Source organism: Sciurus vulgaris (genome assembly GCF_902686455.1).
Source record: "Sciurus vulgaris genome assembly, chromosome: 9".
Lineage (NCBI taxonomy): Eukaryota > Metazoa > Chordata > Mammalia > Rodentia > Sciuridae > Sciurus > Sciurus vulgaris.
This window is the reverse complement of record NC_136469.1, coordinates 45432349-45458551: the sequence shown is the minus strand read 5'-3', so window position 1 is coordinate 45458551 and position 26203 is coordinate 45432349. Positions and strand designations below refer to the sequence as shown.

Genomic DNA, 26203 nt, shown 5'->3' with positions numbered 1-26203 from the left:
GAATGGGTCTCACCTGGTGTTTTCTGATACCTGTTAGAAAAAGGAAGCATTTCAGGTAGGGAGTCTGCTTGTGGTTAGCTGTTACTAGGGGTAAGAGCAACAGTAACTAAGGAAAGGCTGCTATGAGGAATAGAAGCAGGTATTCAGAAGAAGGCATTGTGGTTAAGGCTGGCAGGAAGTAGAAAGTCACAGGATGTCTTTCAGACCCAAGGTCTCCTTTCAGGTTGGCATGATGTGCCCTTCCCATCTTGTTCTTCAAGACCCTCATCCTGGCTGCCTATGGGAGAGCTATCTTTCTGCCTCAGTAATAATAGTACCTACCTCTCAGACTTTTTTGTGAAAATTAAATGAAATCACTTTTAGCATTATGTATTATAAAGGGTTCAAAGTGGAAGTCATAATTTTTGTTATTATTATGGAGAACAGCCTCAGTGTGGACCTAATCTCTGTTCCTCTTCCTCAGCTCTCCATTTGACAAAGACATTTGAAGTGCCCGAAGAGCAAGACTGGTTTGTGAAGTCAGTGATGCTGTCAGTGCAATAAGGTGTCCCAAAACAATATATTCAAATCTTTGGGACTGTCAGCAAAACAGTATTGAAAGGCACAGTTACCTGTATTTCTGCCCACAAGTGAATGCAAATCCATTCTGCTGTGTTTTACATTACATGGTCTGTATTATAGGGTCCAAAGATATAAAGCTGTACCATTCATAATTGATGGTAGGGGTTGCCATTTTTTTAAGTTTTAAAGGAAAATTTGTACAATATATTAGCTTTAAATTAGTAATCAATCATGAAGTTACATAATTATACTCTTGTGTTTCAATATTTAAATAATAGTTTTTAAAGCCATGCTTTCTTAGTCATGTGCCTAAAACCCACACGGATTTTTGAGCACAGTTTCTTCTTTATTATTCTTTTTAAAGAAATCTTCATTTAAAACCTATCCCCACTTTTACATTCTTCTTCACTTAAAATGTTACATGAAAACAATCTATGATCTACTCTTTCTTATATTTGTCAGTAGGTTTTATCTGTATTATTTCTAGAATGTAGGCAATTTTTATCAGAGAATACACAAGAGTCAGTACCAAATACATTAAGGGGACAATGGTCAGAAATGCATGAATTTATGAGAAGGGAAATAGAGTAACTAAATAGTCCCTCTAGTTGAATTGTCCTTATGATGACTTTTGAACGTATATTCAACCTTCAAAACACAGTTCAAGCATCATTTCTTTGGAAAGTCTTCTTAGACTTTTCCATGCAGTTAACATACTTCCTCTGAATTACTTCTGTGCTTTTGTGTTCTATGATTACATGCATAATATAGTTGTTCTTCTACCCCACCATTCTGAGTTCTTTCAGGGTCAAAGGATCATGTCACTATCAATTTTGTGGCTGGAGTGTCTAGCAGGGTCTGCCCCTACAGGTGCTCAATTATCTGCTCACCTGGATTGAACCAGTGAAAAGTACAATTGAACACAGCAATATACTTCAAGTTTAGACACAAAAGTTATCTTTTTATTTTTAATGCTTGTACTTTAACATAGTAGTTTTATTTGTTTGGGATATAAAATTGTTCAGGAAGAATTAATAATCGACTATTTGATTCTACACAAAATACCCATTAAAACCTTATCTGTTCTTCAGGCTCTAAATCAAATTATAATCTTTTCCAAGATACTTTTTCTGACAAGTCTAGCTGATATTAATCTCCTTCTTTCTCCTTTCTATATTTCTTCTTGTTCTTATGATGCATTTGATGCTTGAATACATTTAAATAAGCTATGATTATATACTCATAATTTTCTAAATGTTCTTAGGTTACTTCTTTCTCCAGCTCAGGGTAGGATCCACGGAATAATTTTTGTCATGTGTTAATGAAATAAGTTCTCTACAGTGCATACAAAACTGAGCATACATTGGATATTTAATTAAATACTTAACAAATAAATAAAATGAATCTAAGATCAGTTTTTAAGACATACTAATATACTTGTCATAGTAAGTGGACAAGCATGAGAACTTATCTTACTAGAATGCTGTATGAAAAGTAAAATCCTAAAATCAAGAAAGTAGCAAAGGACTTAAGAATTTTCTACTATAGTGTGCTGCCTCCAGTAATGTGAAAATTCCTCAATAAATGTGTCAGTAAATATAAAGCCCCAAAACATTTACAAAGTTGATTAAATCTTCTGCTGTCCATTAGAGTTATGGTAGATGACACTAAGTTAACATTTATTCAGCACTTAGCAGGCATCAGAAACTGTGTCCTATGCCATTTATGTTTTAATTCCTGTAATTCCCATAATAACTTTATTAAATGGATAATATTATTATATTCCTTTTACAGGTAAAGAAATCAAGGCACAGAGAAGTTAGGTAACATGCCAAATGGTGAGGTTAAAGTTTATTCTAGGCAGTGTTGGTTCTGAATTTAATGGCTAATGATTACCAGGCTAAGCTAGTAATTCCCACGTGTTGGTTGATATTTTTCAATAAAATTATATGAGCCCAAATGGATGAAGAATTCTAACAAGCATTTAAAAAGTAAAATTGAGTAAATTGATGCAACTGGTATGCAGAAACAATGAGGGAATTTTACTACCATACTCTTCATTAACTGAAACTTAACAAAGACATGCTGTGTAATTCAACATTCTGTGAACTAAAGATGGCGGGGAGAATCTTGGTTAATTTGGATGGAAATTTGAAGGATGGATTAAATATGGAAAATAGTAATCTTTCATAAAAGATGAGCAAATGAAAAAGCAAATTCTTTCATTATTTACTTTATCCAACTATTTTGTCAATAATGTTATGCTAAGAGCTAGTGGTGCATTTAGGGGGAGAGAGGTCAAGATAGAGATGTAAGTAGAAATGCACACAGAGAAAGGGAAGGTGGAAAAGGGGAGGAAGGGAGAAACTTACTGATTTCTTGCTTTTATAGTTTTGAACTTCAAAAACTGTATTTATTTAGAGATTGACTAAAGTCTTAAGTTATGGAATGCCCTTTCAGTAGAACTAAGACAGTCAATAATATAATTATATATCATTATATCAATAATATCATTTATATCATTATATAAAAACATTGAAGACAATAGATCATAAAAATAATATACATGGACACAGTCACACATAATACATAGTAATGCCTTTTATATCTATGAGTCTAACAGAATCTTACTCAATGATCAGTTCATATGATTTTATTAAGCACGTGCACGTGACAAATTTTGGAAGCTTTTGCAAAATAAAATCTGAGGACATTGTCATAATTTCTAATTGTTTTACCAAGAATTTACATATGCATCATCAAAACAATGATTTAAAATGAAAGTCTGACATTTGAGATAACAGATCCTTTAAAGAAAATATAACATTCTCTGTTCTCTTTTGTTAATTTTTTTTATCTGTTATGTAAAGTGTTTTAGTGTTTTTCTAGTTCAATATAAATAGGAAATAAACCATATGATAACCTTTCTAGATCAGGTGCAAAGTCTGGGAAAATCCAATTTTTAATCTGCAAAGAAGAAATGTGCTCTATCATTTTGAAACTGGCATTTGAAAATGCTTTCAATGGCGAACAGACTTGAATATATGAGTTGCAGGTCCTGCACTTCTTAAACCTAGACATATTAATGACAGCAATGTATGTTTTTTTCATTTATTATTATATAAGTACAATAAAATATAAGTTCCATTTTCTTATCTAAGAGTAGAAAATTCCAATCTGTTTCTGAATCTGTCTGTCTTTGTAGCAAAGAAAGAACAGATTCACTTGACTTTTTTCCCCCCATTTCCCAACGTTTAAACATATGCTTGTGTGCAGTGGTGGCACGTTAGCTTCTGGAATATATACTCAGTCTGATTTTTAATTTTCTAAAAGTCTGAACTAATCAGTGCTGTTCATGTCAATATACATGCATATATATGAGGTCATATGTCTCTATCTACATAGAATGCAATGTCCATCAGGCACTGAGGTAAAGCTTAAACTTTAATTAGACTTTCCTGGTTCTCATGAAGCCCATAATCTACTGTTGGACACTTAGAGGTACTTGGCCCCTTTGGTCTGAGGCGCCACAGGAAGGCTGCTCCAGCAGGTCTTGGGCAAAGTTGCTTCCTGGCCTAGACGCCAACTTGGCAAGGATATGCTGCTGGCAAACACAGATTAGTCAGAATAAAGTCGCCACAGACTCAACTAAGCAAAACATAAATGGCCCTTTCAGCACAAGCCCAAAAGGAGGGATGTTACTGAGCCCAGCAACCCAATTTACTTTTCTCAGGATCTCAAAACCCACGTTTTCTGACACTTTCGGCTTCATGTGGGCCAGAAATGAAGCCTGCGTTGGTGGAAGCACAGGTGTCTGCTCACCTAAGCCTCTCCTCCTTTCTTTCTTGTGTCTCCTCCACCCCACTAGTCCAAGGGCAACTTTTGAATGTGTTGGGGAAGAGTGTCACAGGATAGGTAGGAAGAGGAGAAGGTGAGAGAAGGCGCGCTACCAACTCGCCGAGCTCGCTGCGTGCACGTGATGAAAAAAAGGCGGGCTCGGGGACCAGCCTGGTGGTGGCAGAGAGGATTCAGGAACGCTTGGTAGGGGGAGACAGGAGGCGGAGCCACGTGCCAGTCCCAGAGCTAGCAGCTTGAACTCGTCGGGAGAGCTCACCAGTGTCCCAGCCTGCCGGCCGGCAGCCACCCCACGGGCGAAAACCTTGGTTTCCGGTCTCTGACTCTCGCCCAGATTGCAAGCGTGTGGCACGAAGCGTGTCCGCATCCATGTCCCAGCTGGGTGAGCGGGAGGTGCTCGTAGCCCGGGGCCTGTGATGAGGAGCTGAGCGCGTTGCTACCCGTGGTCGTGTCCCGTTGAACCAGGCGCGGGAGGACCGGGAGCGCTCCAGCTCTGCTCTCGGCGTGCTGGGCGGGGCGCGGCTGGGGGGGCCCGGTCACCCGCGGGGAGCTGCGGAGGAGCAGGCGCGCTGCGGCCCCGAGGGAGGGCACGGTTAAAGTATTGCCATTAACTGTGAGAGCCCGTCTTAAGCCCACACGCGAACTCTGCAGCCTCCCTCACGCCCCCGTGCCACCAAAGGCGGCGACACCTGATCCAGCACACAAACACGGGTCCCTTCTGTCCCGGATACAATTACGCGGCAGAGGCACACTCAAACTCACGCGTAGCAGCCCAGAGAAGAGGTAAGAGGAAGGACCACAGCGCTCCAGCAGGGGGACAGGGGCGGGCGGAGAAGAGGGGCGTTGTTGGCTCCCTGAGGTGAGTGCCGGGCGAATGCCTGCGATCCAGAGGTTGGGGTAGGAATCGGAAAGTGCGGATGGGGGAGTTAGGAGTGGGTAGTGGGTGTGGGGGCAGGGGAAAGGAGATCTTTCCAGGTTGTCCCCCCGGGCGCCCTCAGCCGCTTCTCCCTCCATGGCCCAGGTTCGAGGGTCCTCTGGCTTCGTGCGCACGAGAGGAGGGAGGGGATAACAGGGCGCTTAACCCGCCCGGGACCTCGTACTTGACCGGGGAGGGATGGGCACACCGGAGCTTCGAGGCCCGAGCCAACTGCTGGGCAGGAGTGCGGGACTGGGTGCTTCAGGACCTCTCCAACTCCTTTACTCCGTTTTTCCCCAAAGGGGGAATTTGAGCGGGCGCTGTTGGGGGTTGGGAGTAGGGAATGTCTCCAGCTGTATACACAAGCTGGGACATTTCTGCTACCGCGGGTGTCCGTATGCCCGTGCGACCCCAGGAGCGCACAGTGGTGGCAGGGTCGCGCGCTGCTTGAGGAAGAGTACGGGGTGCCCTTGCATTGAGAAGCTTGTGTGTGCGGGGGTGTGTGTGTGTGGGGGGGTGCAGGTTAGAGAAGAGGTGTGCTGCGGCGGGAGGATGGAGAGAAGGACGCGCTGTAGTTGGAGAAGGGCGCCTTCCACGGGCTGGAGGAGCGACGAGGGGCCCAGTAATGTGTGGTTTGGAGTTGTAGGAGGCAAACCGCATAGGCGAGAGCCAGCATAGGCTGTGCGTCCGGGCGAAAGGACGGTCGGAGGTTGGCGGGATCGGGTGCCTAATCTGTACGTGCCAACTCACTGGCTTCATTGAGGTTTATAAAGTTGGGTCTGGTGAACGTGCCACCAGGCAGCACTTCCTGAGGGTTCCGCCGCTGTACCTGTACCTGGGTCACGGGTTCCTGTCACCTTTTAGCACGCCAGAGGACCAGGAGGGGAGAAGATGGAGAACTCCTGAGAGTCCCAGAAACTAATGCAGAAGGCCAGCTAAGCTGCGCTAACTAGGCATTCTCAACAGGAGTAGCACAAAGAGAAGGGGCGGGTGGCATTTCCAAATTAGGCATTACCTGGAGAGTCACCTTTATTATGGACCAGTGTTAGCCATGGAAGACAGCTTTTGTTTCAGGTAGGTTCTATTGGAAAAGGTTAGGAAAAAACCCTACACTACTCAAAATATTTTCAGTCCCCTCAGGCTGTCACCTTGTACAAGGAGTCTTTCAAGATTAATGACATGAATGTGTGGCAGTTTGGCTAGCTGCCAGGTGTGCTGTTATTTATATTTCTGATAATTTCATGTTACAAAAAAATCTGTATCCTTTCAGAACTGGCATACTTCATCCCCTTTACATCCCCGGGGGTGTGTGGGTGGGGGGAATGACTACCATTTGCAGGAAGGATAGAAAGTGATTAAACTGGATATTTTAGTAGTATGAGGAATAATCACATTTTGTCCCCAGGGGATTTTTAAATTAATTGAAGGGAGTACAAAACTCTGTGTTAGTTGAAGTAAATCTGAGCCTGCACACTGTTTTCTTCTATAGAAACTATCTCCATAGTTTGAAATTTTGCTTTGGGAATGTCTTTGTTCAGCAGCTATTCTCCATAGTGCCAGTGGGAAATAACTAGTATTGTTTGATTTACACATACAATAAGATAAGTTGACATCTAGTGTTGTGTCATAGGAATGTTTTATTGATTGATTGATTGATTGATTGATACCAGGGATTGAACCCAGGGGCAACATCCCCAGACCTTTTTTATTTTGTATTTTGAGACAGGGTCTCACTAAGTTGCACAGGGCATCGCTTAAACCCTATGGTAAAGCAGAGTGCCTGCAAGTTCAGTAAAAAAGCTTGCTACTCTGTTTAGAGCTTGAACATAACTGAGCTCTGGGTAATACTATAGTAGAGATCTTAACTTTTTCTAAATCTAACATTTCCAGAGCTTTATAGTTTTATTTATGTTTGGTGCCCTTAAAAGAATAAACAAATACAGAAAATGTATTTCTAACAAAATTTATTTTTGTAAAATTTATTTTTTGAATTTAAAAAATCGACAGTTTATGTTTTTCAGTAATTTAAATTAAAACATTCTGAGGTATCCATGAACAACCATCAATTTAATTACCATTTAATATTGCTGCAATACCACCCTCAAATTTCTTTTCAAACTTACGTGTTTGCCTGTTTATCAAATAATATTGACATGCTGCTGTTTTACACTGGATTTCCAAGCCACACTTGGAAATTGCCAAGATAAACCCAGAGATTGAGAACTTTTTATGTTTATGCAATGTATAATACCTTATTTATTTGATGTCATGTCCATTGGTGCTTATTTTGTAAGCTCTAGTAAGCGTATTTTCTAGATAGCTTACTTCTTACACCATTACTGAAAAATTTTAAAAAGTTAGACATTAAAACAGATAAGTGTTAGTCTATCCTTGGAAGATATTGGGTATGTTATTTTGTGGTGGTGGTTGGGTTTTCTTTATGAGCATGAATTCATAAAGAATTGAATAGTGCTATTGGTCGAGGTGTATAGAGCTGTTTTTGTTTATAGCGGATAGTCTTAGCCTGCTGGTTTGAAATACTAGAATGGAGACAGAAGTACCATTCTTCTTTTTATGGTTTTTCTGGGTCCTCTTTCTGTTATCAGCTATCAGTTTCTACTGCTGTCAGGCTGTGAGCGGCCCTACTGCTATATTATCTGTTGTTTTTTTTTTTTTTTTTTTTTTCTTCATGAAATGATGTGGGCATGTGTAAAGCCTGTGGACTCTGTGACAGCTACTTTCACATGCTTTGCTGCTGTTTTACACTTGGAAATTGTCAAGATAAACCCAGAGTTTGAGAACTTTTTATGTTTATGCAATGTATAATACCTTATTTATTTGATGCCATGTCCATTGGTGCTTATTTTGTAAGCACTAGTAAGCATATTTTCTAGATAGCTTACTTCTCACACCATTACTGAAAAATTTTAAAAAATTATTTCTAATTTATTACTAGACTGGACTGGATAGTGAGCTGAATGGTTGAGGTTCCCAGTAGGGTGGCTTTTATATTCAAAGTTTTAATGTGTTTTTGTAGAAATTTTTGCATATGAGGTCATTAGAAGAATATCCTAATTTTAGACAGTTCAGTTTTCTAAAAAAAACTCTGCTTTTTCTGAGAATTGAAGCACCCCTTTAAAAAAAAATTTGCTTGTCTTATGGAAGGCATAAACTTTTTTTTTCTTTTTAGTAATATGTATACTCTAATATTTTGCATGCTTCTTTCTGTTATTAAAAATCATTAACCCTATGTGTAATTATTAGTATTGCCTTGCCCTGGAAGCTAGGAAGAAGTGCATTTTGATAATCCTGCTAACCATACTGGCATTTTGCATACCTATCTAAGGAGGAGCTACATAATCAAATTCATTTGAATGAAGTAGTTTAATTTAGTCTTGAACAGGGTGATAATATTATCTTAATCTGATGCATTTCAAGCATTCATTCTTTGCTTCAACAAATGTTTATTAAAAAGCATACTATGTGACATACAGGCACTGGTGGCAAATGCCTGTAATCCCAGCGATTTGGGAACTAAGGCAGGGGGATTGCAAGTTCAAAGCTAACCTCAGCAGCTTAGCGAGGCTCTAAGCAACTTGGCAAGATCCTGTCTCAAAAAAATAAAAAAAAATGATAAAAATAAAATAAAAGGGCTGTGGATGTGGCTCAGTGGTAAAGCACCCCTGGGTTCAATCCCTAGTACCAAAAAAAAAAAAAAAAAAGGCATACTATGTACCCAGACTGTGTCCTGGAGATGTGCAGACAATTAAGAACACAGGAGAGTTTTGCATTTAAAAGGGGGGCAGATAGGAAACAAGCTAGCTTCAATAAGAAACATAAGGTAGTGCTGTACCTTCTGTAAGTGCTGTGGTAGAGATATGCAGAATTTGGAAGTGAGCCATTGGGCAGCAGAAGACCAAAAGTTCTTCTAGAAAGTGCCATAAAAGATGAATCAGTGCAGGCAGGAGTAGTATCACGGGGGACTGTGTCACCCTCAGGAGTGTGGACGATTTTCTGTTTAGGGTTTTAACCAAGGTTTGTAATATGATGAGAAGTCAGTTCTCACAGTAGTCTGAAAGTGTGGATCAGAGGAATGTAAGACAGGAATAGCAGTTTAGAAGGTATTTGGGTGAGTTTTGTAAGAAAGGTTAAGGATCTTATACCAAAGTGGTAGCAGTCAGATGAGGAAAAGGGTTTGATCACAAAGATATTCTAGTGGTAGAGTTTTAAGAATTGTGATTAATTAGTTGATGGAGTTGGGGTGGATGACACAGGAGGATGGGACAGGAATCTTAAAGGAATGGCAGATTTGAGAAGCAAGGGCAAGTTAGATTTTTGGACATGTAGACTATGAAATGCCTCTAGAAAATCCAGCTGGAGGTGCGTGTCCAACAAATCATTTCACAATTGTGAGCAGAGAGGTCCTGGGCTAGACAGTGGGTAGATAATAGATGCATGATTGATGGATGGATAGATGGATTGATTTAGCAGTTTTCAGCATACGTGTGATTGAAAACAATGAAAGTTGATAGGTAAGTGCCAGGGTAAGTACCAGGTATTAAGAAGAAAATAGAGACCTGAGGAGATCCTAAAATTTGAGAGTTGGGTAAGTAAATAGCAGCAAAGGTGAAAAGATACAAGCAAGAGAGGCAAGAAGGAGAATTAGGGGAAACAGATTTTTAATAACTGAAGAAGAAAAGAATTTCAAGAAGAGTTCAGGTACTAAAATGAGGAGTATCAAATAGTCCTGGTTCTGTCCCCAAGTAGCTTTGTGACCTTGGGCTTATAATTTAGTTCCTTTTCCTTATCTACAAAATGGAGATCATTACTTACTTCATAGGGCTATGAGAAGACTTGATTGAGAGAGTTCATCAAGCACACTCCTGGAAGGTTCCTGGTTTGTGTTAAATAAATATGAGCTGTTTTTATGAAAGCTCTGGATTTGTAGTTAGGAAACCCATAGTGACTTTTGCTTTCAAAAGTGCTAGCTGTCAGGGTTCAGGGAAAGTGATTGAAAAGAGATTTTTAAGATGAAAACTTGATCCTGTTTATAGCCTTTTGGGTTAGAAGCCAGTAGATTAACAGCAATTGAACATTTTGAAGGAAGCAAAGAAACTAACTGAATAAGATCCTCGAAGAGCGTGGGAATTCCTCCAGGGCTCTGGAGACATATGGTAGGTTTCTGGGAGAAACCTCCAGTAGACTGAAGGGGTTGTTTTAAAGGAACTTGAATATTGAAGAGTAGAAATTTTAAACATCATGTTTAAAGTATTCTTGATGTTCTAAGTGCACTAGATCCTTAGATATTCTAATAAGGATGTTGATTATTCATTTTAATAGATCAGAAAACAAGCAAAAAAATACAAAACAGGTGTTATCAAAACTTAAACTATAATTCAATTTATATGATTCAGAAAACACTTTGATATCCTACAGGGTCTTAAAACTGACAATGAAAAGCAATGATTAATGTGCTTAATAGAGGAAGGACTGATTCACAGAGATTTATTTGCTTTTTTTTTTATTTGCTTTAATAATATTTTATTATACCTAGTTTTAATCTTAAGATTTCGTCTATTTCAATGAAGCCATACTTTATGTAAGTGACATACATCAAAGTGAGATTTCTATTTTCAGGTGCAGATGAATATTTTACCCTATAATTAGTTGGTATTTTGATAAAATGTTTACATTTATGAGTTGGTTTGGAGATCAGCCAATAATTGAACACAGTGCAAATTGTGTATAAAGAATAATGGTGATTAATTGGTTATGTTTTAATTCAAATTAGTATGTTGTCTCAGTACATCCCATTGTTATTTATTGCTGTTCGTTTGTTTATATAGTACTTAGAGTAGTATATAGCTTTAGGACACCCAGTGAGTACTTGTTGAGTTAATGGGATTTGATGTTCTATATTTTTAAGATGAATTGAGGTCTTTATGTATGTATCTTTATATTTGTTCATTTTCTTTACCTGAAATTCTCCAGCTATACTTTGGTTATCAGCAATTTGTTGGGCTGGAGTGGAATTTTGCTGCTTTTTTCCCACTATGCTTACTACCTCAATAATGTATGGTTCTCTTATTTGAAATTTGTAGTGACCTGTGGAGGCAATTTTCAGGTTAGGAAATGGTGTGTATACATCAGTTCATTTGTATACTATATATTGCTATGCTCGGCCCTCCCTTACAGAGATAAAAGTACCACGAAGTCAGAATTCACCTATCTAGGAGTGCCACACTTAGGTAAGCACATAGGAGGTGTAGCCAGGCTGAAAATGGTAGTTTGGGATTTGTGAATGGTGGGGTACCTAAGCAGCCTGGGTCAGTTACTATTCTCAGTCTGGAAATGTATGTAAGTTTTAAAACATTTAACTGAGGTGGGAAGAATGTGTAGTATGAACATTTTAGAGACACTATGTTTTGCTTATAGCTTTGTGCTATTTGAATTTTTAATGAATAGTAATCAGAATATTGGTTATATTTTAAGGTATAGTAGTTTCCATTGACTTGATGTAAATAACAGAAATGCATCTGCAAATATTTCCATTCACTAAAAATAATTACACTTAGAACTAACTGATTTTTTAGGCACAGTGTTACATGCCTAGTAATCCCCGTGACTGTAAAGAGTGAATCAGGAGTATTGCAAGTTCAAGGTCAGCTTCAGCAATTTAGTGAGATCCTGTGTCAAAATTAAGAAGAAAAAGGACTGGAGATATAACCCTGTGGTAAAGCATTCCTAGTTTCAATCTCTAGTGCCAAGAAAAAGGAGAAAAAAAAAAAAAACCAAAAATAATTTGTTAAATTTTTGCTTGATTTGGGAATAATTACATGATATATTATGTGTGGAATCATTTTATACTTTTCAATTGTCATGAAGAAAGTTAATATTTGAAATATTTTCAAGATATCAAGTCATAATATTTTAGTTAGTATATTAGTTATAACTCACTTTAATAAACAGTGCCTCTGGGACTAATTTTACTCCATGAGAGATTTTAAATTTAAGTGATATGGGTCCTTATAATTAGAAAGTATGATCATTTGTACAAATAGTTGACCAGGTTCAGTGGCTGCACATCTCTAATCCCAGCTACTTGAGAAGCTGAGGCAGGAGGATTTCGAGTTCAAAGTCAACCTCAGCAACTTAGGGAGTCCCTAAGCAATTCAGTGAGACATCGTCTCTAAACACACACACACACACACACACACACACACACACACACAAAAAAGGTCTCGTGATGTGCCTCAGTGGTTAGGTGCCCCTGGGTTCAATACCTGGTACAAAATAGTTGTATTTGCTATGATAAGATGTTTTAAAATATAGATGATGAGTCAGGTGTAGTGGTGGCACATGCCTGTAATCCTAGTAACTTGGGAGGCTGAGATGGGAGGATTTCTAGTTTAAACCTAGCCTCAGCAACTTAGACCCTGTCTCAATAAATAAATTAATGAATTAATAGGGCTGGGGATGTTGCTCAGTGGTTAAGTACCCCTGGGTTCAATTCCCAGTAACAAAGTAAATAAATAAATACAGTGATGGTTTACAGATGTTTGTTATACTTTTCTGAATATTAGACATATTTTCCAGTTAAAAAAAATGTGGCTATTGATTTCAAAGCATATTTTACAAGGACTTTGCTCTTTAGAGCAATATCAAAATAAATCTTCATACAAACAATCCTATTTAGCTGAGCATAGTGATGCATGCCTGTAATCCTAGCTGTTCAGTAACTGAGGCAGGAGGATCACAAGTTCAAGGCCAGTGTCAGTAATTCAGGGAGATCCTGTCTCAAAATAAAAATAAATAATAAATAAATAAATAAATAAACATATAAAGAGAGCTTTAGACCTTTATACTGGAAAAAAAATTCTATTTTGATTAATCTGTTATGAAAATTCAACTTTTTACTCTGCTTAAGCTAACACACACACACACACACACACAACCACAACAAAGAGAAACATGGGCACTTCCATAATTACATTTTGGATGTGGTCTCATTCCTCACATTTTTAAAAACTTCTTCATGTGAACACTTAATCTGATTCTACCTCATTCTCATCATAGTATTCATAATTTAGAAGAGGAAGAACCAACAGGAAAACAGGAAGACTTAAAAGCTTTTTTTTTTTTTTTAATAGTAATGTCAGGACCTATTGCCTTACTGCTTTGACAGAGCTGGTCTCAGAGGGCAGTAGATGTGCAGCCTTCTTGAGGAGGAAAGCCCTTGGTTTTACATAGTTTTTGCATTTGTGTTGCTGTTCTCTGTCCAGTTGTTGTCACAGAACCAGTCGGGAGAGTAGGACTAGGAGGAAACTAGTCCAACAGGTTTGCCTGTCCATTTGACAGGGATAAATGGAAAGTTATGGATTCAGGTCAAGGGTGAAACCCTTTTAAGGAATATCAATGCCATTTTTGAAATTGTGTGATAGGTTTGAAAATATGTTGTAACTATTTGTGAAAATGTGTCTTAATGGAGATAAGTGAGAGTAAGGGAAATTGGAATGGGAAGGGAGAAAGGGAATAAGAACATGGTGAGGAAACAGAAAGGAAATTAACAGTGAATGGAAAAACAGAATTCAAGAGGAAAGGGAACGTGTTTCAGTGTCATAGTTGGGCCTTGTTTTAACTGGGTGTCTTATGCCAGGAAACTATAGTATTGACAGGATGAGAGTAAGTATAACAAATACTTACTAAGAAATATTTGTTATACTTACTCCGAGCTGTGGTCCTGAGCATCCAAAGTGGGGCACACCATCCCAAATCAGGCCTGAGGTGTATATATTAGGAATATTGGTGGGAAAATATAGTAAGCTTCTCCGACACTAATTTCATCATCTTAGAAATACTCATTTCCCTTAAATAATAATAAAATGCTAAATTCATGCAACTTTTTTTTTTATAGTTTGCAAATCTCAGCAATGTACATTCTATGATTTTATCCTCATTCTTCCCCTGAGCACTGTCCAGTAGTAGGTGCTAGCATTTTAGGTACCCTGACATGGGACCCAGAGTTCTTAGGTCACTTCGTGAGGACACCAGGACATCCTTGGGGAATTTAGTGTTAGGACCTGGGCTTCCTGATTAGAGCAATGTGCTTGAGCTCACCACCTGCCTCATTTTCTGGAACGTGAAGACCTTGACCTCACTAAAGTTACCGGTAGGTAGCAGCTCTTTAGTCCCCACCATCCTCTCCACTCCTTTCTCACTTGAGATTTCCTCCCCCTGAACCCAGAAGGAAAGGGTTTACCAAGCTGGACACACTCCACTGAAACTCAGGAGACGGTGTGGCAAAGGAAAAACAGGTTTTATTCAAAGTTGGCTCAGGCTCCTAGAGAACTTTTTGTTTCAAAGCTCCACCTTCAGGGGGGAGGGGGCTCAGACACTGAAAACTATGAAGGGGAAAGGAGTAGATTGAGACCTAAGGAAGGAATTTCACACGGTTCACCCTCTTCCAAGACATTCTGGCCTTCCTGGTCTCCAGGTCCCAGTTGCCTCCTTGTCACCTCAAAGGGAACCTCAACCTCTTGTTTCCAGATCTGCATCTTCTTTTCAGATGAACTTGTTGCCTTTTAATCTGAGGGGAGAGGCTTTGCAGAGGGCTTTTTCTAGAACTGAGGGAGGGCTGTACACAATGGAAGAATAGATTAGAGAATGCTCCACTGGGGAGGAGGAAGGTAGCTCTAAGAAAAACTTTTATTAAGAAAATGCCTCCCTAGCTAGGCCTAGTGGCACACGCCTGGAATCCCAGCAGCTTGGGAGGCTGAGGCTGGAGGATCACAAGTTTGAGGCCAGTCTCAGCAACTAAGTGAGGCCTTAAGCAATTTAGCAAGACCCTGTCTCAAAATAAAATTTAAAAAAAAGGCCCCAGAGTGTGGCTCAGCGGTTAAGTGACCCTGGCTTCAATCCCTAGGAAAACAGCAACACCAACACCAACAGAGCCTCCCAGAATTGCTCTGCCATACTCCTGTGCGAGCTGTAACAGCGATCTATTCTTCTGGTTGTGCTTCTGCTCCTTCCTGGGCATTTTAAAGAACACACTTTCCCCTGAGCCTCCACTCTCTTCTCTGTTCTTGCCCTTTTCGGTGAGGTTATTCATGTGCTGGGCTGGGTGTTGTTTTGTAAACAGATGACCTATAGTTTTAGCTCTGATTTCTTACCTGCTCTCTCAAAAGCTTCAAACAATTTCCACACTCGTCCTTGTTTGCTTCAGTCTTCAAGTGACAGATTTGGTGTTTTTTTTTGAGTTTACCCTCTGCCTTTCCCTTGCTGCTAGTCTGAGTCCTAATTCGAACACAGTCTTCTTCATGAAGAGCTCCTGCCTTTCTTAATTCATTCCATCTATCATGTGCTCTTTGCACAGTCTCTTGTCACTTCTTGACCTTGACTGCATTAGTGCCTTTTTTCTCACGATTCCCTTGGCCTTGAATCTTTTCCCATTCGGCAGTTGTCCTTATTGCTGACCAACTTGCCTTTGAGTACCAATTTGGCTGTGCCCTTCATTTTCACGTGGGGATCCACAATCTTCGCCTGGCCTGCAAGGCTATCTATTGTTCAGCTACATTGGGAGGATCACGCTTACTTATCTTATACCCACAACAGGGTCAGGGTGACATTTGTCCCTTGGAGCATATGCTTCAGGATATTCTCCATCCCAGGCAAGCCCCCCTGTCTCCTGCAGCCCTCACATCAAATCCAGGAGTGTTTTACCACTGAGCTACATTGTCTATTTTTTATTTTTATGGCAGTGGGGATTGAATTCATGGGCACTCTAGCTACAACCCCTTTTTATTCTTTTGTTTTGAGATAGTGGCTCCCTGAGTTGCTGAGGGTCTCCTTAAATGGCTAAGGCTGGCCTCAAATTTGCAGTCCTCCTGATTTAGCCTCCCCAGTGGCTGGAATTACATGCAGTGCTATGCCCTGATCATCCTAAAAGGTTTTGACGCTCAATTTCCACCTCAGACAATTGCCTCCCAGTTTCTTTTACTTTTCTTTGACTTCTATTTTTAGATACATTGATGATAGTTTGACACCTAATTCTGTTCATGTCTTCCCAATAAGGAGAGAAAGGAGCTCTGAAAGGGTGGAGTTTTCCTCTTCTTTACCCCCATACCACCTTGGACAAACAGTATTTATCAGAGATAAGATATTCAAACATCATTGAATGATATCTTTAGTTTTTCCCAAGGTGGGGATTGACTTATTTTAAGAACATCTTTACTAAGACTTTTCTAAGGCTACTGTTTTGATTCATGTATTCCAGAATTCAAGCAAAAGTTGAATAACTATTTGACATATGGCAGTGACAACCTTGGGGTGTCTTTATATGGTACAGGTGAGAGATCCTGGGTGAGGACCCGGGAAACTTGAGTGCTAGTTTCAACTTTGCCAATGAGTAACTATGAATTAGTTGTATGATGCTAGGCAACCACTCCCTAGAGACTTTGTCCCTTTCCAACAAATGAGAGGGTTTGTACTGAGTTATATTTAGGTTTTAAATTGTAGCTCTGATTCACTTTTTAAATGGATATACTTTTTTATTTACATACTTCATATCATAACAAGCATTAAGGGTCAATGTGGTTAAGTGTCTTTACATTATTTTTGGAAGACTAATAACAACAACAGTGATATACCTTTACCACTTGCTTCATTGTGCTAAATATCTGTTATAATCCTAGATATTTAGAAGACACAAAACTGTACATTTTTACCCATTAGTAAGGGAGCATCAAAGAAATGCATGTGTTTTCTATAGAATCTTTCAAAATCTGGGGATTGATATCACTTTGTTATTTTTTTAATGTAACGGTTTGTAAGCAGCTTCTGGTAGTGATTGTGATGGAATTTCATGAGACAACAGCGGGGAAATTTGTTATTTGTTCAACTGTGATGATTTCCAAAGAAATGAACAGGGGAATACCTAGAATTCTTTTTTGTTAATGTTCAGCCAGACATTTTTGGTCCCAAAATATGTTTGAGACATCACTCGGAAGTTTATTTTGTTACCCTTAACAATGTCAATGCAGATCATGTTAAAAATCCATTTAGTGATATTAAAAAAGGGACGTTCTTAATAAATAGAGGCATTTCTATGATCTTTTACAATCCTAGTATGTATTTGTAGCCTTAAAAACCTCTAAGTCATGGTATATTTAAAAAGCAGTTCCCTGCACTTGTGAAGGGGTTTCAATGTGGGAGGTGAAATTTGATCTGTATTTCCTCCAGATTCACTTACTGTATCTCACTAATTAAAATTCCAATCAAAGAGTTAAAGAGTTTTTTAAACAAAGAGTGGTTTTATTTTTAAGAAAGCATATACCCATCAGAATTTTAAACTTCAGACAATCTAGGTTGTATGATTTGTGAAACTTTTCTCATTTCTTTAAGGATGAGATTATATTCACAACAAACAATTTCCATGTTATTGATCACATGATGCAATGCATGCAGCTAAATGGTACCACACTGGTCTTTGAGGAACTGCAGATAAAGAGAGCTACACCTGAGGGCACACATGCATGGATTTTAAAACTAGGACTGATAAAAGAACTGAAAGTGTTTTTCTGATACCATGTACTTTATTGAAAAGGAAAATTGCATTTTTGAAATTTTTTTTTTTTCCTTATCAGTGATTCTTGGTCTGACAGCATCAGCATTACCTAGAAACTCAAGAAGTGCAAATTCTTGGGCCCATCTTAAGTCTGTAGAATCAGAAACCATGATGACTGTTCCAGCAGTCTATGTTGTAACAAATCTAGATTTGTTTTCTGTTTTTTTTTTTTTTTTTTTTTTTTTTTTTTTTTCCCCTCGTTTTCTTTTTTTCAGTACGTAGTTGAATCTAGGGACACTCAACCACTTGAGCTACATTCCCAGCCTGACCAGCCCCCTTACCCACTTTTTTGGAGACAGGGTCTTGCTAAACTGTCCGTCCAGCCCCCTCACCTGCTTCTTTTGGAGACGGCCTTGAGAATCTCCTGCCTCAACCTCCCAAGTTGTTGAAATTATAGGAATGCATAACCACAGCTCAGCCCTTTAGGGGCTTTTGGTCAGTGCTACCTTTGAGACCCACTGATCTGTGACACCACATATTCATCCAGTCATTTCATTTTCTCATGTGATAAAAAATTTCTGATTATTTTGAGGACAAAAGGAAATTTCCACCTAGATTTCAAAGTACGTTTCTGCTTAATGCTTCCCTCTTTAGTATTATAGCCTAAATTCATGATATTATATTTCTACTTAAAACACACACACTCCTCAATCTATTGAAAAATTCATTTGTATTTGTTAATTTTGTGTATTTTTCTGAGTGCAGGCTTGTGGTTCTCAATTTTATAAACATCTGGGGAGTATTTATTTAAAAAACAAAAAGTTCTAAGACCTGGGCCTAATTTCCAGAAACTCTCATTTAATTGAAGTAGGTTGGGGGTGGCAGCTTTTCAGGCACCTCTAGCTTTTAAAAGCTCCCCACATCATGATAATGTGCAGCCAGAGTTGAAATAGAGCCATATGTTTAAAGATTGACTCACCTACCATCTATCAGTGCATTAAAAAAAAAAAAAAATTTATTAGGCCCATTAGGTCTTTTCATTATTTGAAGTAAATTGCTCTTATGTGTGATTAAAAAGTAATTTATTTTCCAGTAAGTTTTTAATATTGTTGACTGCTTACCTTTGATAGTATTTCATGATTCTTTGTCTTATCTTTGGCTTTACTCTAAATCCTGGCTAACTCAAGAGTATATTCCATGCACCAGCAGCATCCTATCACCAGAGAGCTTGTTTTACAAAGAAAAAATTTTGGGTCCCATCCTGTACCTTCTGAATTTTAATTTATATTTTTAACAGTAACCCTATGAAATTTGTGTTCACATTATAAGATTTCCTATAAAGTTGAAAATCAAGGTGAATACTGTTCTCTCTTAATTTTCCTCCTTAGTATCCTTTTGCTCCTAGTATTAACTACTTTCGTAAACCAAATCATGTTACTTGTTCAGCATCAGTACTTGTCTGGGGAAGAGGTTAGGCTACTGTGCTCCAGAATTATTTGGAGTCAAATTGGTGGGAAAAAGGTTTTATTCAAAACCAGCTCGAAGGAAAATAGAAGAAACTTGTTGTTTTAGAAGTTCATCTTTGAACTCTCTGAAGGTGAGGAAATCTTTTAAAGCAGAAGAGGCAGCATGGAGACAAAAAGCAGGAACCGTACATGTGCAGATGTAGTTAGATTGTGCTAGACAGGCCTGGAGGGAGGGGCAGTCTCCATCCTTAACTTCTTTGGAGCCTGTCAGCCTCTGGTGGTGGTGGGGCAAGGCCTCTCAGCTTTCAATCTCATAATGAGGAAGTGTTTTTAATTTCAGAGGGTCTCCCCAAATTCAGTCTGTATCAATATCAGTCTCATTAAACTAATGTCCACCCCCCTCCCCTGTGTGGGGTTCTGACCCAGGACCTCTTGCATGCTAGGGAAGTGCCCAACAGTAGCTAAGGCTAATTCTCCCAATTCTCATTAAAACTTTCCTTTCCTTTTCTTTGTATTTTATTTTTTGTCTTTTATTTTATTTTATTTTATTTATTTATTTATTTATTTTTGGGTAAGAGATCCTGGGGCACTTTGCCACTGAGCTACATTCCCACCTTTTTTATTTTGGGGGACAGGATCTCAGTTGCTGAGACTGGCCTCACCTTTGTGATCCTCCTGCCTCAGTCTCACAAACTGTTGAGATTATAGGTTTGTGCTAATGCATCTAGCTTTAAATCTATATAAAAACCCAGTTTTCAGTAAGTTTTAGCAAGTGAGATCTTCAGAACCATCTGATTTGATATCCTCACTTGGCTGGTCAGGAAAATAAGATTCAGAGAAATTAAAGACTTGGTCTAAGGCTGTTGATTGTTGGGATCTATAGATGCACATTACTTTCATTTTAATTTTTGCTTTCATTATAGGTCATTTAAAATATTATTTTCTTAATTTAAAGAACTAGAAATGTGAGCTAACTGAAAGACAGTCTTAGGTTACTAAATATGACATATATTCTCAGACCCCCAAACTTAAAATTGACATTTAATTATTTTTAAATTGAGCTTGAAAATAATATTTTACAAACACACTAATAGTTCAAATTGGTTTAGAATTTGTGTAATAATTGATGATGGGGAAAGCAAATATTAAACTGAATGAAAATGAAAGGGACTGCCATTTTTTTTCTGTGTTTAAAATACAGAAGCTTTATTCATGTGCTCCTGAAAGACTGTAGGCATTTTTTAAAAAGGAAATGAAAAAACTATTTTGGGATATTTTTAGTTGTTTATCCTATGTTCTTTGGGATCTGGAGCTATGCATTATACTTTTCTGAATCAACCAAACACTTGGGCTTTAACTCATTCCATTTTAGATGCACACCTTTTTTTTAGATGTCAGCGGACCTTTATTTATATATATGTACTGCTGAGAATCAAACCCAGTGCCTCATGTATGAGAGCACTTACTATTGAGCTATTACCCCAGCCCTAGAGCCACAAGGTAGGATGTTAAGTACTAGATCCTTATCCATCATTCTGGTGAAGAATTGCATAAAAATTTCCAGCTGCTTATTTAAAAAGCAGATTCTTGGGTTTCTCCCCAAGTAACAGACTATCTGCTGAAGAGACCTGCGGGGATCTGCATTTTTAGTAAGTACCTCCTCAGGTGAGTCTTCTAGACCCTAAAACTTGAGGATCACTTTTTTAAGTGATTCAATTTGTGGGTTTTAAATGACTAATTTTAGTCACTATCTTCAAGTGTTAATTGGACACAAGGTTCTGGGTTTAGTGTCTGTTGATAATTCTTACTATCCTGTTTTCCTTTCCTCTCCATAGTCTTGTTTTTTACCTCACTTCCCTACCTGCTTGTGGAGAAACTCCCCAGGTGGGTGGGAACCAGCTATCACTGATAAAGGAATGGGGTTGAGTTTCTCATTACAGCTTCACCACCTGTACTATAGATGTTTGAAAGGAGATAACTGCAGATAATTGTAGTGAGGAGAAGTGCTAAGTGCAGCTGGCTTGGGATGCTACAAAAGCAACAACTTTCTTTATAACCTCGTCTTCAAGGATAGGGTTTTGGGTGTCCTTGGCAGTTCATCAGAGTCCCAGAATGGAATTTTTTGAATGGTACTGCTAATGGTCTGTTCCTTCCAATATTTCGTGTGTACAAAGAAAGATACCTGTGTAGTGCTTCTAGAGATTTATATTAATCTTCATCTTCTATAACAGGATATGTTAGTACGAGGATTGTAAGCCATATGAATAAAATATTTTCCATCATACCCTTTCAAATGATTTTTGTTTTTAGACAAAACAGTGTTTTAAAAAAGAAAAAGTGATTGTATTACAATGGAGTTTTATCAACCATAAAGAAAAAAAATTGTGTAATTTGCAGGAAAATGAATGAAACTGGAGTGAAAAAAGTCACACTCAGAAAAGTATGTTTTCCTTTATATGTGGAAGCTGGAGTTCGGGGGTGGGGGGGCAACAAGGATAAAAGTAGACGTCATGAAAGTAGAAGGGTGATCATTGGGGTAGAGGAAGGGAACTAGGAAGGAACCCAAGGAGGGAGGATGGGAATTATTGGCCTGTGTTTTCATGTATATGTTAATATGTCACAGTGAAACCCACTGTTCTGTATAATTGAGATTCACCGTTAAAAAAAAAAAGTGGTTGTGTTTGAAATTTTGACCAAAAAACTTCTGACAGGGAACCTAATTTATGAAATGGAACCAAATATTTTTTTCTTTTGCATGTATCATTTTTCAGTTTTATCTCTGCAATTAAACTGTGCATAACCATACAAACAAGTTTCTAGTAAAGAGGTGGATTTGAAAATTTAACATTGTCTGTCTTAATCTCTCAACTGCTGATAGCCAATCTGAATTCTCCAAATATAAAATATTCACTGGGATTATAGCTTAATTAAGGGGATAGGACTTTATTTATTTATTTATTTTTTGAGGTTGGAGTCCACAGTAGTAGGTGACCTTCATTTTATAAATTATCTCTTCTCTCCCTACCCCATAACAAAAGGTTCTCATTCTCTAAATGATTTTAGCGGACTTCTTGTTTTTAGTAGTTTACTTGCAGAAAACCAGTCATTTTTACCTTTAAAAAATCAGATATTGCCTGCATATGAAAGATAATTTTTTTAAACCTGGGCTATTTTAACAACTATGTAGCAAAAAAAAACACCTGACTTTCTCAGCAGTTTGCTCATAGTTACAGTATTTTCTTTTAATGTTCTTCCTTTCTTCACATGGTAGAATATAAGTGGATTAATTTACTAGATACTACATCTTTGACAAGTTCTTCTGTCTTAATATCTATAAAATTGGAACGATTCTTCTGGCTTTTGTGTGCTCTTTAAACAATGCTCATAAAGTCTGTAATGTAGGAAAGGAACAGACAGGGTCAGAGCTCTGGGGACTGACTTGCCCTGGTTTGTCCAGTACTTTCCCACTTTCAGCACTGAAAATCCCACCCTGAGCCCTTCTTCTATTCTGGACAAACCAGGATGGTTGGTCACCTTGGTGCTATCTTCAGAGACAGTGGCTTAGCAAAGGTACTTCAGTTGCTTCACAAATAGTATTCTGGGTTTAAGCAGGGTGGACTGGTGTTCTGGTTCCACGGTGCTGGGGCTCAAGTGGCTTTGTTGTGTACACCTTTCCTGTCTGCCTGGTCCAGGATGTTAATTATTACCACTTTCTCACTTCCAACTGGCAGAAGGTGAAATGTGAAAACCTGTGAGGGCATAAATTAGAGATGCAGGCAGCTTCTTCCATCTCTTTCTCAGCACAGAACTTAAATATGTATGACTAAAAACTACTTGTTAGGAAGGCTTGGATATGTTGTCTTCTTTTTGTCTATCAGCCATGCTAAAGTAAGGATTCCATTCTTGGAAAAGAATAGATGGCACCGCTGTGTCCTATTATGTGCCTCTGTTTGGCACCCAACAAATTTCAGTTTCTTTTCGTGATCTTTGAATATAATGGTAATTCTCATAGTCATTTGTGATATTGCTACGATTGTTGAAGTTAGTTAACAAAATGATAAAAGACCCCTAAACTCAGGGAAAAGCTGTAGTGAGGTCTGCACTTGGACTTGCTACTTTCTTCCTCCACCTGCATTGTCCTTTTAACCCAGAAAGGTCTCTGTGGTTGAGGTGATGCATGTAACTAATTTCAGTGCCTCAGGCAAAAGCTTTTGGCTTAATATTTTATTCCAAAGTCAGGCAATTGATGTGATTAGAAGGCCATGTCATTTAAAATTAAGAAAAAAATAGGTCTCTTTAGTGGTGGTCTCTGTGGTCCTGGTATACGGTTCCACCTGCAGTCATTCACTCAAATATTTTTATTTACTGAGCATTTAATACCTGGTTAGACATTGAGAATGATAATTACTACAGTTTACTAACATCCCTATCCTTATGGATCTTAATTTGTGGTAGGGGAAGAGAGAAAAAAATTTATAATAAAATGTATATTTATTTAAAAGCACTAGTAATGATGTCCAATCAGTTTATTTTACTGAATCTTTACTGATGGTATTTTCCAAGGCTTACTTGTAGAGAGTATTTGAAGAGAGACAAGGTTTCTCTAATACTATTTGGTGTAGCGCCAAGATTGACCACTGATGGCAATTATGATTGGAATATTTGCTCATCATCTTGCTTTCCATGTAATACTAAACTCCAGGAAGAACTAAATATCTTGAGAACTTGCTCTTCAGCTAGCCAGACTCTATAATCTGTTTTTGATTAATTAATCCACTTTGCTTTTTCTAGTTAGCCCAGTTCACATTTTTTTTAAACAAAGTTTATTTTCTTTTTCTTAAGTTTTTCTTTTAGGTAGCTTCAAATATAAATAATATTATGAACTACTATAATGACATTGTAATCATATTAAAATATAAGATAATTACATAATAATAAAAATGTAATATTACTTTATATAATTATATTAAACTATAAGATAAATATTGTGGACTGCTTGCATAGAACCGTTTAAAAATTAATAAACTTTTATTTTTAATGTAGGTTTAGGTTTACAGCAAAATTGAGCAGAAAAAACCAATTTCCCATATTCCCACACTATGGACATCCTGTACCACAGTACTACACTTACTACAATCAGTGAACCTACACGCATGAATCACCATCCCTCAAAGCCCATAGCTTATATTAGGGGGCACCAATAGGTTCTGGGCACTGCATGGGCTTTAAAGAACGTATAATATCACATGTCCACCAACATAATACTAAAGTACCTTTACTACCCTAAAAATTCTCTGTACTCTGCCTGTTCATCTCTTCCTTACTCCCAACCTCTGGCAACCATTGATGTTTTTACTATCTCCAGTTTTGATTTTTCCAGAATGTCATTAGGGTTGGAATTATCTAGTAAGTAGCCTTTTTAGATTGGCTTCTCTTTAGATTCACTTAGTAATATGCATTTAAGATTCCTCCTTCTTGTCTTTTCATGGTGTGATAGCCCATTTTTGCTTCAGTGCTGGAAAATATTCCATTTCTGGATGTACCACAGTATATCCACTCCCTTCTGGGAGGATATCTTGATTGCTCCCAAGTTTTCGCAGTTGTGGATAAAGCTGCTTATAAACATCTGTGTGCAGTTCTTTGTGTGGATATGTTTTTCAGCTCCTTTGGGTAAGTTCCAAAGAGCCTGACTGCAGGATCATCCGATAAGAGTGGGTTTTGTTCTTAGGAAACCATCAAGCTTCTTTCCACAGTGTCTTTACCATTTTGCATTCCCATCAGATGGAATAGCAGTTTTTATCGGTCCACATCCTCCTTAGTGTTTGATGAGATCGTGTCTTGGATTTGGGCTATTCTGATTGATGTGTAGTGGTCTCTCATTGTTTGAATTTACAATTCCTTAGTGACATATGATGTTGAATATCTTTTCACTTGCTTATTTGCAATCTGTAGATCTTCTTTGGTGAGATGATCTGTTCAGGTCTTTTGCCTAATAAATTTTAAAATTTATTGTTTATTTTCTTATTGTTGAGTTTTAAGTGTTCTTTGTAAAGTTTTTCACTTGAACTTATCTGAAATTTGTTTTATTTCAAAGTTTGAAATATGATTCTAACTTCTTTTCTAGTTATTTAAAGAGTGAGGAATCCCGTTATTTTAGGGATTCTTCCCCCACCGAATTGAAATGTTTAAGTTCAGTATAATGTATATTTCTGTAAATATTATAAAGACATGTTTGGGGCCTTCTTTCTTTCATTTTAACTCAACTCTTTTTTTTACTATTACTACATTATTTTTGCTGTAACATTAATTTAATGTAACATTATTTTAATGTAACATTGTACTGTGTTTTAACAGCTGAAAATTCAAGCCTCCTCCTTTTTCTCCCATTTAATATTTTATTTCTTGTTTTTACTATTCACTTTTTCAAGTAGACTTCAGAATCATTTGGTTAACTTTGGGGTCATCTGTTACTAGTAATTTGTAGTTTTTATAAACCTATATTTTGAGACTTTTTTTGATTTTTACATTGTAGTGATTTTCATTTTCTTTTGTTTCTGAGCAGTTTTAAAATGTATGCATGTTATATTATTTAAATAAGTATGAAATAATGAGTGAATGAATGAGGTATATAATACCATTTCCATTTACTATTCTTTTTGTGTTTTTTCTGAACAAAAGTGTGAACTTGAGATGCAAAAAAAAAAAAAACAAACAGATAAACAGTTAACAAAAATTCCTGCTTTTTAAAAAATCTCCTGAAAATATAAGAATAGTTCCTTAAAATTAAAAGACAAAAATCAGCCTTGAACCAAATAGTGTGTTTAGTGCTCAGATGCTCAGGTT

The 26203-nt window shown here is 37.8% G+C and overlaps 1 protein-coding gene across 2 annotated transcripts in view; it reads left to right on the top strand.

The window, feature by feature from the left end:
• The first annotated feature begins 5019 nt into the window (after positions 1-5019).
• Positions 5020-26203, top strand: part of UGT8 (UDP glycosyltransferase 8) — a 78350-nt gene continuing 57166 nt past the window's right edge. Inside the window, exon 1 of one of the 2 annotated variants that reach the window (XM_079153554.1) lies at positions 5020-5275. The gene's annotated coding sequence lies outside the window, so the exon portion shown is untranslated. The remainder of the gene's footprint in view (positions 5276-26203) is intronic. The other variant, XM_079153553.1, reaches the window with a different exon arrangement.